A 12,325-nucleotide genomic window follows, 5' to 3' on the forward strand; every position below is an offset into this window, starting at 1 on the left:
AGGCATTATGTAAGATGTCTCAACAGACACAAGAGGAAACCTTGGCAATGCAGAAATTGGATGTAAATAACATAAAAACAGGCAGAGCAGAAAGCTTGTAACAGTATTTCTACCCCTTGGACTTTCTCACACATAATACAAACTTCTATGTATTTTTGTAGTCAGAGCAGCACAAAGCAGTAGATGATTATAAAGTGGAAGGAAAAGATAAATGATTTTGAACATATCAAATTGAAAACAGAAAAGTAAGACATTCACATTCAGCACTTCTGAGTCAACAGTTTGCAAAACGACATTTTGCTGCATTTAAGCTTTTAGGGGAGGGTCTCTTAACAGTTTTTTATTTCTTTATTTTTGTCTACTCTTTTTTTCTTTTTCTTTTGGAAAACAAATTAGCTCAGGCTCAGTCAAACTGGACTCAGACCATCTTTGACCATCATTTTCCAAGTCTCCATAATTGCATTTAACCCTGGACTTTAACTGGACCGTTCTGTAAACATAATTTAATTAAAATTACCTTTTGTAGTCCTTGCTCTAAGCACAGAGTTGTCACCCTGCTGGAAGGTGAACCCTTGCTTTAATCTCTGATCTTTTAAAGTCCCTAACAGGATTTTATCCAAGAAAGTAAACCCTGGTCATGATGCTGCCACCACCATGTTTCACTGTGGAGAGATGCCGACGTGTTGCTTTTGTACCAAGCTTGTCTTTGGGAAATTTGACCCATTTGGCATCAGAAAACCGGAAATTGTTCTTCCTCAAGCTTTGAGAAGACTTTAAATTTAAGGACTGAGTGTTTCCTTGGGAAGGAAAAACTTTTAGATTACATTCCATCTTCTATAATACAAATAATATAAAGATAAATAGATGTGAAAAATGTCTCTGTTTTTCAGTTGAATAGAGCAGAATATCTATTGCACCAAAGATACGAGGTTGAAAGGGTTTTAAAATGATCTTTATTTATAGACTACTTTGTGTCTGTCTGGCACATAAAATACAGATTAAATGTATTTGTGTTTGTGGCTGTAATGTAAAAAAAAGTGAACAACATTCAGGAGTATGAATACTTGTCTTTCTGACAAAATACTGAAATCCAAGTGTATTACTAATGCAGATTTTGCTCCATGTTTTCGCATGATTTCATCACATAAAGCCGTCATGGAAGCATTTCATTACATTGCTGCCTTTTGCTGCTAAATCACTGCTGGTAAAGAGAAGAAGGGATTCAATTAAGTGGGATTTATAGCCTGGGAAGACGCGCCGCTCTCTGTAATCCTCATCGTCGAAGCCAAAACATATATTTGAGCTGAGCAGAGAGGGAGTTAAGGAGAAGAGCGATATTCACCAATTGCACTCAAAAACTAAAAGGGAGGACAAGAAGGCTTAGAAGGAAATAAATTCTTTATTATGTTTAATCTTCATGGGGGTCAAACGAAGTGAGATGAGTGGCAGCAATAAAAGAAGGCTTCTTACAATGCTTACAGACTGCACTTTAATATGGGTCAGCTTGGTCATCTTACATTTATACAAACAAACTGGAGGACTGGTCTCTCTCTTGTGATCTTTTAAGACATTCTTTAATGTTTGGCAAACTTTTTACGCATTTTTTTAACTGACACTGACAAAATGTAGTGTGGTACTGGCTTAATAGTGAGTGAAGCAGTTAAAAAAAAACTGTCAGGCATAAAAAAGATATTCATGAAAGATTGACAACTTCTCAAAGAATTTTCAGTAATAGAAAAATGTTATCTAAATAGCAGAGAGATTCATCATTGGTTGATCAGATCAAGTTTGCTGCAAACAAAATAGAAAAAAAACAACAACGTATGTTTGTGACGGGTTGATGAAAGCAAAGCCAATCAATATAAAATTTACTGTTGGTTCTTTGATAAGCTGCTGTTACGTGCAAAGACGTGACTAGTTCATCCCTTGGGATTAGAATTGTTTTGCACCTTTAAAAATGGCCACATATGTGACTGAAAAATAGTGAGAAAGAAGTCAAAGTCCAAAAAAAAATAAAAATAAAAATATACAAAACCAGAGAAAAACGTTCAGAGAATCTGGTTAAATATTATTGGGAAGTTCGGGAACACAGCAAGTCTTTTGCCATAAGTTGAAGTCCAAAATTCAAGCAGTGACTGAAATAAACATTTTCTCATGAAAGATTTGGGTCGTCTCTAACTGCATCACTGCAGGTCAGGAATCTGTAGGCCAGAATCATTGCAAGAAGAGGTCAAATTTATCTTTAAATCTATACATTTTTAGGAACAATTATGCCTTAATCTATTTTTAATAATTCTATTTCATCTATTTAATTCAGCATTCATAAAAGCCATTTTATATTATGACAATTGGTCAGTGATTACGTTCACCGCTTCAAAGCAAAACCTAAAGGAAAGATGTTAGACCCCTTGTTTATGGCTTCACTATATATTGCACTTAATGTGGCTTAGAAGGTTTTCTTCTGCTCACTCTGAGCTTGAGATTTTAAAAAATAAAAAAAATTATGTTCACATTTTCATTTCAGGCTTCTGTTCTATAGGTTTAAATATTTAGTATAAGTAAACATTATGAACAAGACAGTGTAGTAAGTAATGGTCTTAAACTTATAATTGAATGAAACGGGAGGTGCTTTTGTTTTAATATTTTCAGCCAGAAGTGTCCTTATTTTAAAAATAGCTTAACAGTGATAGATTGTCAGATTTATTTTGTTCTGAAATTATCAAAAGTCACTTAATACATCATTGAGTTGAAGAGAAATCCACGTGGTCATTATAATGAAGTTACAGCCAACATAAATAGATTATTATGAGTCATTGTGATCCAATAATTCCTCAATGTCACTGGATAATAATCAAGCTCATCCTTTCAACGCAACATAAACTGCAGCTGCAGTTTCTATCTAACTCACTGGCTTCACTACATTGGATATAAACTGTTACCAAAACTCAAGTCTCCAACCACGAGTACAAGTCGAGTCTAAATTCTTTTAGGATACAAATCAAAGTCGAGTCTGAAGTCTTTTATTTTTGCAGCATAAGTGTGACTTCAGTTGGAAAACTTATGAAAGTCTGGCGGGTTGGAGACGAAATATGAAGAAATGAAGGAATAATTCATAACATGCTAAACTGTGAGCAGAAAAACTAACCAGATCTCCAACAAAAGCGCTACAACCCTACACTCAAATCTCAAAAGTATTTTGAAAACATACATTATTTTAAAATAAGATTTCCTATTCATTACTTATGTTTAATTCATTCATTTTCCAGCATATCTTTACAGCTTCAGCGCTCAGTTTCACCTGGTCAGGGCTCTTTAATTTGCTGTAGTGGCGTGTTGTCCAGAGAGCCACCTCTCTGTCAACTCCCATCAGGAATGGCTGAATCCCGCCATGCATGGGCTGCTACTTTGTTTTGATGGGCACACCAAGCAGCACAAACACATGCAAACACAGACATGTCATGAAGGCTGCAGCCTGCTGCACGAAGCCTCAGAGAGACAGGGAACCAAATGTAAACGCTCGTAGGCAAAAAAGTGACAACATGGTTGAAAAGCGAAAAAGAAACAGCAGCATCCGGCTGTGGTTGGGTGATGTTTGTACGATGGGAGCTTCCATCTGAACAGGATCAGCAACAAACCTGCAAAGTCAGGTGTGCTTTCTGTGCTCATTGGTTATTTCAAACGTTTGATTAAAACTTTACATAAAACAGATGTAGTTTAGAATAATAATTTATACAACACAAAGAAACTCTACAGAAAGAAAATCACTCAGACGGAATAATATGACTACTGTTTGTCTGCGATGGACCGGCGACCTGTCCATGCTGCACCGCGTCTCTTGCCTGTTGATCGCTGGAGCAACCCTGGTGACCCTAGCAGGGATAAGCGTGTATGATAATGGAGGGATGGATGGACGGATGAATGGCTACTGTTTGTAGTTGCATTAGTCTGATTTGTGAAACATATTTACACATGTACGGACTTGTGTATTTTTGCTGTTTTATAGGAAAATAGCAGGGTATGTAAGATTTCTGCATTGTTAATAATACATTTCTTTCATGAATTTGACTTTTGCTGTTGTTGGTCCAATTTTATTCTGTTCAATTCAAATACGTTTATTTACATGGCACCGATTCACAACACACATCATCTTAAGGCACTTTACAAATAAGCCATTTCAATTGAATCACACTTACATTCCAACAGATCTCAATTATCAAACAGTGATGCATTGGAGTGTAAATCTTATTGAGCATTTACAGTTTGTACGCATCTTCAAAGATGTGAGTGAGCAAAGCAGAGTACACACCTGACTTGGCCAGGAGTCGCCCAAAGGTCCAGGTAACCAGTACAAGAAGCTTTCTGTAAAAATACCAAGAATATTTGATCCAAATCAAAATTCTACCAAATATTATAAAGGTTTATGCAAACGTTTTAGATCTGAAGTCAAACAACAATTCTTTAACATTTTATCTCTTACATTGTTCTGTCATTTTATAAATAATTTTGGCAAGCCAAGCTGACCTGAATGGTTCAAGTTTAGAGACCTACTTCCACTGTTGTCATTGCACAAAGACGCAGCAGGGAATTTGGCAACGAAATGTCGTTGCTCAGCTACCAGAGTGCAGAAATAATACTGAAAAACAATAAGTGTGACTATATATGCATGTACATATACACGTTCATACTGGTACACATCTATGCAGGTGTTACTGGTGAAGTTAAAAAAAAACAAACTAAGTTAAATGTTATACAAACAATAATGTATCAGGTTAACCTAACCCGATTTATGTCAGACAGTAAGGACAAAAAGCTGTGACGTTTTACACGCAGTGTAAATACTGAAAATACTGAAAGAATTCATTATAAACCTGCATCCAATGGATTCTCTAAAAGTGCCCTAACAGAGGGCCATTCATTCGGGTTTTGGTCATGACTCTCAGCTGGGCGGTTAAGCAGCAGGCAGGGCAAACAGGTGTGTTGTGGAAGAAGACGCTGGTAATAATTGGTGTGCCTCACTCCATTTCCCTATAGCAACATGCCCTCCTCGGAGATTATGGGATACGACTCTTCCATCTGCACGCACCATCCCACCCTGGATCCTGCGGGGCCAATTACCCACTGGTGGTGGCAGTCTGCAAGTCGGAGCACGGCTGTGGCTGCTAGACCGCTGGCGTGCACGCCGCTCCCTCGGTAGTTCTCTGGCTTTGTCAAAAAAATATATTCAGCTCTCTTCTCTTGTACACAAGAGGTGTCAACGCGGATTTTAGGCAAACAGATGTTGCAGTAAAACCTGTAGACACAAAGAGAAAGGAATATTCAGCTGCTAATTTCTTACTTTGAGGCGGCGGTGGATGTCTGCTGCTGCGGAAGACAGACCACTAATTGGCTGGAGACTTGTCAAAAAATCAGCGGTTGAGTGCTGATCAGAGTAATGAGGGGCCTATAAACATCACACCTGGGCTAACTCCTCCAATTTCCTTGAAGACAATGTAAATCTCTGTAATTATCCCGCAGTCACCTGAGCAGAAGGGCAGGGCCGCAGACAGGTGGATAAAACAACATGAAAGCCGCGAACATACATGCTGCACATTGAGCGATAAGGCCCCTAATTTAAAAGACAGAAAATAAATAACGGCAAAAACAGCTGATATGATCTGCTCCTTTTATGATCGCATACTTTTTTTTGGTTTAGAAACTGTTGGGAGGATCGTTTTTAATTATTCATCTCAGATGAATAATAAATAATATATACTGCACATTATATGTGCAGTATAAAGCACCTAGTGCATTATCCTTTTTAAGATCCGTGTGGGCTGCCTGTGCATCAAACGAATCATTTTATTAATAAGGCGTCAGCTGCAAAGACTTGCTGGACTTTGCGATGACTTACAGTTCTTAACCTAAAAGCACTGAATATCTAATGACATGTTCTACCACGGCCTGTATTTATCTAATGAAACAGGGTTTACAGATATGTTCCAGTTTTCAACATAGTTCAGAGTAAAGTAACAGCTCAAGCCGGTTTTAGAACAGAGGCATTTCCTTACTCTTAGATCTTCAGGTAAACAATTTTCTACTCTGTAGTTCTTTCTTTAAACATTTAACCACATTTCTTTTGTGTGTTCTCGTCTTTGCACATCGCACCTGGACCCAGCTGATTGCAGGGTTCCGTGGAAATCAGCTTGAACAGATGCTATGTTGTTGGATGCGTTCAGAAGATCGCATCATTCTGAGTCTTGAGAGAGAAGAATGTAGCATTATGTTTATTGCCACCTGTCACTGTAAAAATAAATGTATCAAATATTTTAGCTTCTCTGAGCTTTATTTTCTTGTGATTGCGGTTTGATTCATTTCATATAGAAGCCCACATCTCTGCAACGCCTCACCTAATCCTTTAAACTGAATGACTCGAGCTGCAATTACAATACGCAACAGGAATTAGTCATGCTGTGTTTTCTTGTGCAATGTTCCTTGATCGGATTGAGATGTGTTCAGATTACGCAATAATGTATCGTTTATATTGGCACAAAAGGAAGTCAGTGCTTCTATTTTGAATAGAAGCCCTGACTTGCGCAGTTTCCTTAAAAATTCCCTTAAAATAACACAGAAAAAGTTGTGCTTTTCTCTGTGCTGAACATAAAAACCAACAACCACAGTAGTGTGTTGGCTCTGCAGAATGGACCCGCTCCACGTTCTAATACCGGCTGAGACTTTCCCCACTCCCTAACTAAGCAACACACGCCGTGGGTCTTCCTGCATCGCAGGGACGAGAGAGCGGGAGGAGAAAACCATCCTTCAAAGTTTCGATAAAAAGTTTTGGCTCTAGGATGAGGTGGTTTTGCAGCCGTATCGAAATAGATGTATTTCGCAAAACTGCAATGGAAACCCGTTTTTTCCCCCCCACATCAGGCAAATCAAGTGATCAACGGCCCGATGTTACTACTGGTGAAAACGCTGAAGAAGACAAAAGGAAGTCGTAGAAGAATGTATAAGGGGTTTGTTGCTCCTAAGCCCTTGAATAAGATACAGTCAGTGGTGGCTAGTTGATGGAGAGAGCTAGCGCAGAAATATGAATATAATCTCCTGTAACTATTTACATCCGTTGCTACCATGAAATTTCAAATAACTTATCTCGTGGATAAGCTTATTCATGGTCATTTTTATTTAATTTCTTATTTAATGGAAACACAGCAATTGGAAAATTGTGTTTTTTTTACATTAGTAGAAAATTGACAAAGATGTTCACACATTTGCCATGGAAACGCAGCAACACACAGTTCCTTGTAGAGGTACCTTGATAGTCTGGCTTACAGGCCCTTGCAATACTTGTCATACTTTTTCATATTTTCTCATTAGAAGCTGAAACAATGTGAAAACTTCATTGGGAATTTGTGTTATAGGTCAGCAGAAAGTGGAAGCGGAAGGAAAAAGTTAAATGGCTTTCAATTTTTTAAACAAAAATCTGAGAAATTAATACCATAAATATGTTTGATTTGAAATATAAGCCCGTTCTTCGCAAAAAAAAAAGTTCAATCTTGGTCAGATTTTTATGAAAATCATCTCTGAACATTCATCACTGTCTTTGTCTAATCCCCATAACATGCAGCAGCCACCACCGTGCTTCACAATTAATATAAAGCTTTGAGTGTAGGCCAATAATGTCCATTTAAATATTGGAGCACACATAATTTTCTTTCTGTCTTTCTGGTTGCAAATTGCTTGTTGTGTAGTTAGAAGTCACTGCTTTGAATCTATTACCACATTCAGGTGGCTGAGCACAATAACAGCAGCTCCACAAAGCCCTCAGGTGGGATACATGATGAGTTTTAAAAGAAACCGTGGATTCTGATTGGTCAAGTGACTTGAAAATGTCCAAAGAATAATTTATAATACAGATTGTACGTATTTCTATCTATTAGTCTTTACTTTGCTGCAGCAAACTATTTAAAGCTCTCAGATTTCTGTGACTGTAGGCACTTTGAGTACACAAACCAATTCAGGGATCAAAAAAGAAAATAGTTTAGGTTTAAAACACAAATTGTAGTTGGTAATTGTAAGATGACACCAGCAAGAATGTGAAATAATTCTGAAAATATTTTGATTTTAAAAATATGTGAGCAGACTACAACCTAATCTAAAATGGAGACTTTTCCTGACTTTTGAGCTTGCAACACCTGTTCTATTATGCATCATTATGCATTGTGTGCTGAGGGTGGGAGGTAATGCTGTTCTATTAATGCTGGGTCAAAACACTTTACTAGCACCTGTTTGATATTCACATGAAAAAAGAGCCCTTTGTACACTCTCCCAGCTTTAGAGAGTGCTTTCTTTTGTGTCGGTAAAGAAAGCCCAGATTTCAAACATTAAATATTATTTCAGTGGTTAATCACAAACGTTTAGTTAAATGCTTCAACATGCAAAGTATTTACAGAAAATTATTTGGAAAACTGGAGTATTACGTTTTGGAGTTCAACATGGCGAGTTCAGGCTAGTAAAAAGACAAAAGAAAACGATAGACTGCATCCATACGGAACAAGACGTACTAAAATTGAGCCAAAACCGCTTTTCTCGTAATTTTTCTTAATGCACCATTTTCCCATGATCCAAGCACATACTACTGAGAAATTACTGGAGTTTAGAAATCTGAACTTATATCCTTTTTTTTTCAATAAGAAAATTACTTCTACTAGACATACAGTATTTTACATTTTTTAAAATTCCAAGCAAGTTCTTGAGAGGCCTTGTGATGGACTGGCAGTCTCTCAAGGGTGTTGTAACTCTGACTCATGCCCAATGGCCACTGGAGATAGGCGTCATTCCCCCCCAGGACCCTGCATGGATCAGCGGGTGTAGACAATGGATGAATGGAAGTTCATCAGAGGCTGTCTGTAAAAGTCAAAATGTTAGCAGGGTGTGTCTTTGCATTTTTTTTTTACCATGACTATCAGTTTAGCTTGCAACTAGCTACTAGCTTGCGACTAGCTACTAGCTTGCGACTAGCTACTAGCTTGCGACTAGCTACTAGCTTGCGACTAGCTACTAGCTTGCGACTAGCTACTAGCTTGCAGCTAGCTAGTTTCAATAAAACATCTTGTAGAAGACATACAGAACAGAACGGTGATCACACTGGATGGACACTACAATTTTATTTAAGACACAAAATTGAGGTTCAGCCAGTGTAAACTATAGCAATAAGAAAAGGAGAAGAGATAGAACATTTTATTTAAGTATCTCCATATCACAGCAATCTCACCTGTCGAATGTTGTTTTGAGACTTTTTTTTTTTTTTTACTTTGTTCATTAGAAGACATGAGACATAAATGTTTGGCCTTTTTAATCTTCCTTAACACTGGTTGATACAGGAAGTTACATAAGTAACAATGTAAAGCTGCAGCAAGCAATTGCCTCATTGTTGTGGTATTTTTTATGGTGTATTTTATGCTACTATTTATTATGAAGAACAAAGCTGCCAAATTTATTATCAGCAGTCGTCTTCAGTCGTCATACTTCATTGTGTTTAATTACATGTCTTACAATAGACATGAAGATTTGCATGATGCTTATTAGTTGAATATCTCGACTCTCTTCCAGTCTTTTTTTGTATCTTGTTCTTTGCTGTGTGCAAACTGTTCAAAGCCCAAAACAGTATTTGTTTTCGTATCAAAGCAGCTGTAGAGAGACTGGAATGTGGACACGTAGATGTTACCCACAGAAAAAGAAGTCTTTTCTTCAGCCTGGGTCTCTGAATCTCCTTGTTCATTTTTGGTATGTGACTAAGATCATGTAGGGTGCTACCAGTGCTGTTTAGTCCACTATAATCATACATATTGTAGTTCATTTGCCAGGTTGTCAGTTCAGGTCCGGCCTCTTTTCTAAAAAGTCTGATTCATTTGAGGAGGTGTGAATGCGTAATCGAACTCTGATATGGACCACAAAAGCAAACTGTGGTTTGCCTAAAAACCTAGGTTGCTGTTGTGGTTTGAATGCTGATGTGGATGCAAGCAGACTGGAGAGCATTCCAAAAGCATGAAACGGACTATAGAAAAGGGCATTCTGGGTAAATACAACCAATTCCAATGCTAGCGGAAGAAATGTCTTGTGGTCTTTTACCAAAGACAAAAGAGAAATCCTACAATCGCTAAAATCTGATGCTATTCCAGTTTTATATACATTTTTGCAAAGGAGTAAGTTGCGCTCATGTCTTCTTCAGATGCTTTTGTGTTGTTTCCTTCAGTGGTTATTGGTGCAGCGCCACCACAGGCGAGGGAAGGAAGAGGCATTTCAAAAGGTTTGGTTCGTTTGACCCCAGGCAGTGTGAAAGCAAATCGCACCAGCTGAAAATGTGACAAATGCAATGGTTCAACACCAACTCAACGAGGTGTTAAAATATCCATAGTTTAGAGCCATAAATAAGCTTCCAAAAGAGGCTATGTCATTTTAGTGGGACCTGTTACTTGATCAACAAGATGCTGGTTACAGTTTACTTCCCAGCTTGCATTATTAGTAAAACTAAAAAGGACTCAATTACAGTTTTGTGTAGAACACTTATCATTATGAATATTTCATAGAAGGACATATGCATGCATAACATGTAAGGAATTTGATTTAAATATTGAATTAAAGAGGCAAACATTTTTCAGTTTTGATCTCCAAAGATCACATACAGCCAATGAAAGCTGAACAGCCCACTGAATGTACGAGAAAAAAAAAAAAGGCCTCGGATCCGGATGTATATTTGCACTTTGGTGTGTGAGGATGTGTAAGCAGGCAAACATATGTGTCTCTCTGTGTGTCTTTGTCTGGTTGTGGATCCTGGAGCTGTTGCTCAGCCTCACTGATGGATGTCCTTACGTCCTGTCTTGCGTGACTAGCTGCCCAGATACCCATCGGTAGCCAAATGAGTTCAGGTCAGGCCTCTGTGCTTCACTCCAAAACTCATTTGGTATGCAAATTCAAAGTCCAAACAAAGCCGACCTTTCAGGGCAGAGAAACTCACTACCTGTTCCCTCTGAAAGGGTCAGAAAAAGAGTTAGTAGTTTGTTATAAATGACTAAGCTTAAACCTTATTGCAATCAACCCAGAGGTTCCTGTTCATGCTAAGACTCTAGGATATCCTGGTTCTAATTATTTGCATTTTTTTTTCAAACATCATTAGAAATCCCATGGTTTTGCTATATATATATAAAACTGGAACAGAAAAAGAATAATCAGCCAACTGACAGGAAATGAGTATCAACAGGTGGGGGAGGGGGCGGTGCTGAATCAAACAAGTACATCACTGTGGTGCATTCACTGGCATCTCATTAAAATAACTGTAGATGATGATGATGTAATGCTTTTGCTTTTTTTTTTTACTGACATACTTATCTTGATATCACTCAACAATCCATTTCTAGTTAGGATAAGTTTGAGTGAAGGATTTCAGACAAAGCTGCCAATCATAGTAAAGAACTAAGGTATAACTATGTGAAAAATGTCATTGATAGATCAGTTTTTCTTTAGAAAAGCAAAACCATCAAACAAAATGAAGTCCACTTCTTTTATGTCTTTCAGATTGAAAAAAGCCCTCTACTTCCATCTTTACCAGTGCGGTTCAGCAGCAACCTGTGCCACGCCCCACCAGAAACGAGATACGATTCTGGCATTGTTCTCATTGTTGAGGGTCTAATCCCAATAATTAAACCTCAGGACCGAAAGTTAACGCCTTGCCCAGCCCGCATCCAGTAAAACTCAGGGCAGGCTGTGGAGTAAGCCCCCTGTTGGGCCCTCATGGGTCAAAATCCCCAGCAGGCTCTTTATCTCTGCCTCCCACCTACTCTGCTTCTGACTCCCCAAACTGACCTAAAGTTGCTGGTGTGTCTTTCTCAGGTTTTACTCACCTGCACTTTGTTCGGCTGTCGTGCTTGCTGTAACTCATCCGGGTTATTGTTCCAGGACAAAACGAAGGAGTATGTACTCAAGAAGAGGGAGAGGGAAGTCATGAGAGCAAAGGGCAGGTATTTGAGGTAGAGGGCTCATGCAGCTGAAAAATAAGCTAAAGGGTTGATGCTTGACCCTTGCATTGTGTCGGGCCTCTCAATTTATATTCTTTGCTTAGACATCATGGCTGTGTTCAGCAGTTCATGTTGATGGAGGCGCAGTTGTTGTCTTAGTTGTAATACGAACAGAGGAGGTCGTTCCCACAGAAGCTTGAGCTGACATCATAAAAAACACACAACAAGGTACCTAGGGGCTTATGAGGAGGGTGGAGGTGAGGCAACCAGTGTGGTGGGAGTCTGAGGGCAGGAGGGGTTTGGTGTTGGTGGTGTTGGGGGGGTTAGTCTTT

The 12,325-nt window shown here is 38.5% G+C and overlaps 1 long non-coding RNA gene across 1 annotated transcript; it reads right to left on the reverse strand.

Annotated features, from left to right (window-relative positions):
- Positions 1 to 934: 934 nt before the first annotated feature.
- LOC116724574 (uncharacterized) lies at positions 935 to 12,310 on the reverse strand. The gene is made up of 2 exons (XR_004340158.1): positions 11,880 to 12,310; positions 935 to 5,290 (listed from the first exon to the last, which is right to left on the reverse strand). It is a non-coding gene; the product is annotated as an uncharacterized LOC116724574 (long non-coding RNA).
- Between the last annotated feature and the right edge of the window lie 15 nt (positions 12,311 to 12,325).

Source organism: Xiphophorus hellerii, chromosome 1 (assembly GCF_003331165.1).
Source record: "Xiphophorus hellerii strain 12219 chromosome 1, Xiphophorus_hellerii-4.1, whole genome shotgun sequence".
Lineage (NCBI taxonomy): Eukaryota > Metazoa > Chordata > Actinopteri > Cyprinodontiformes > Poeciliidae > Xiphophorus > Xiphophorus hellerii.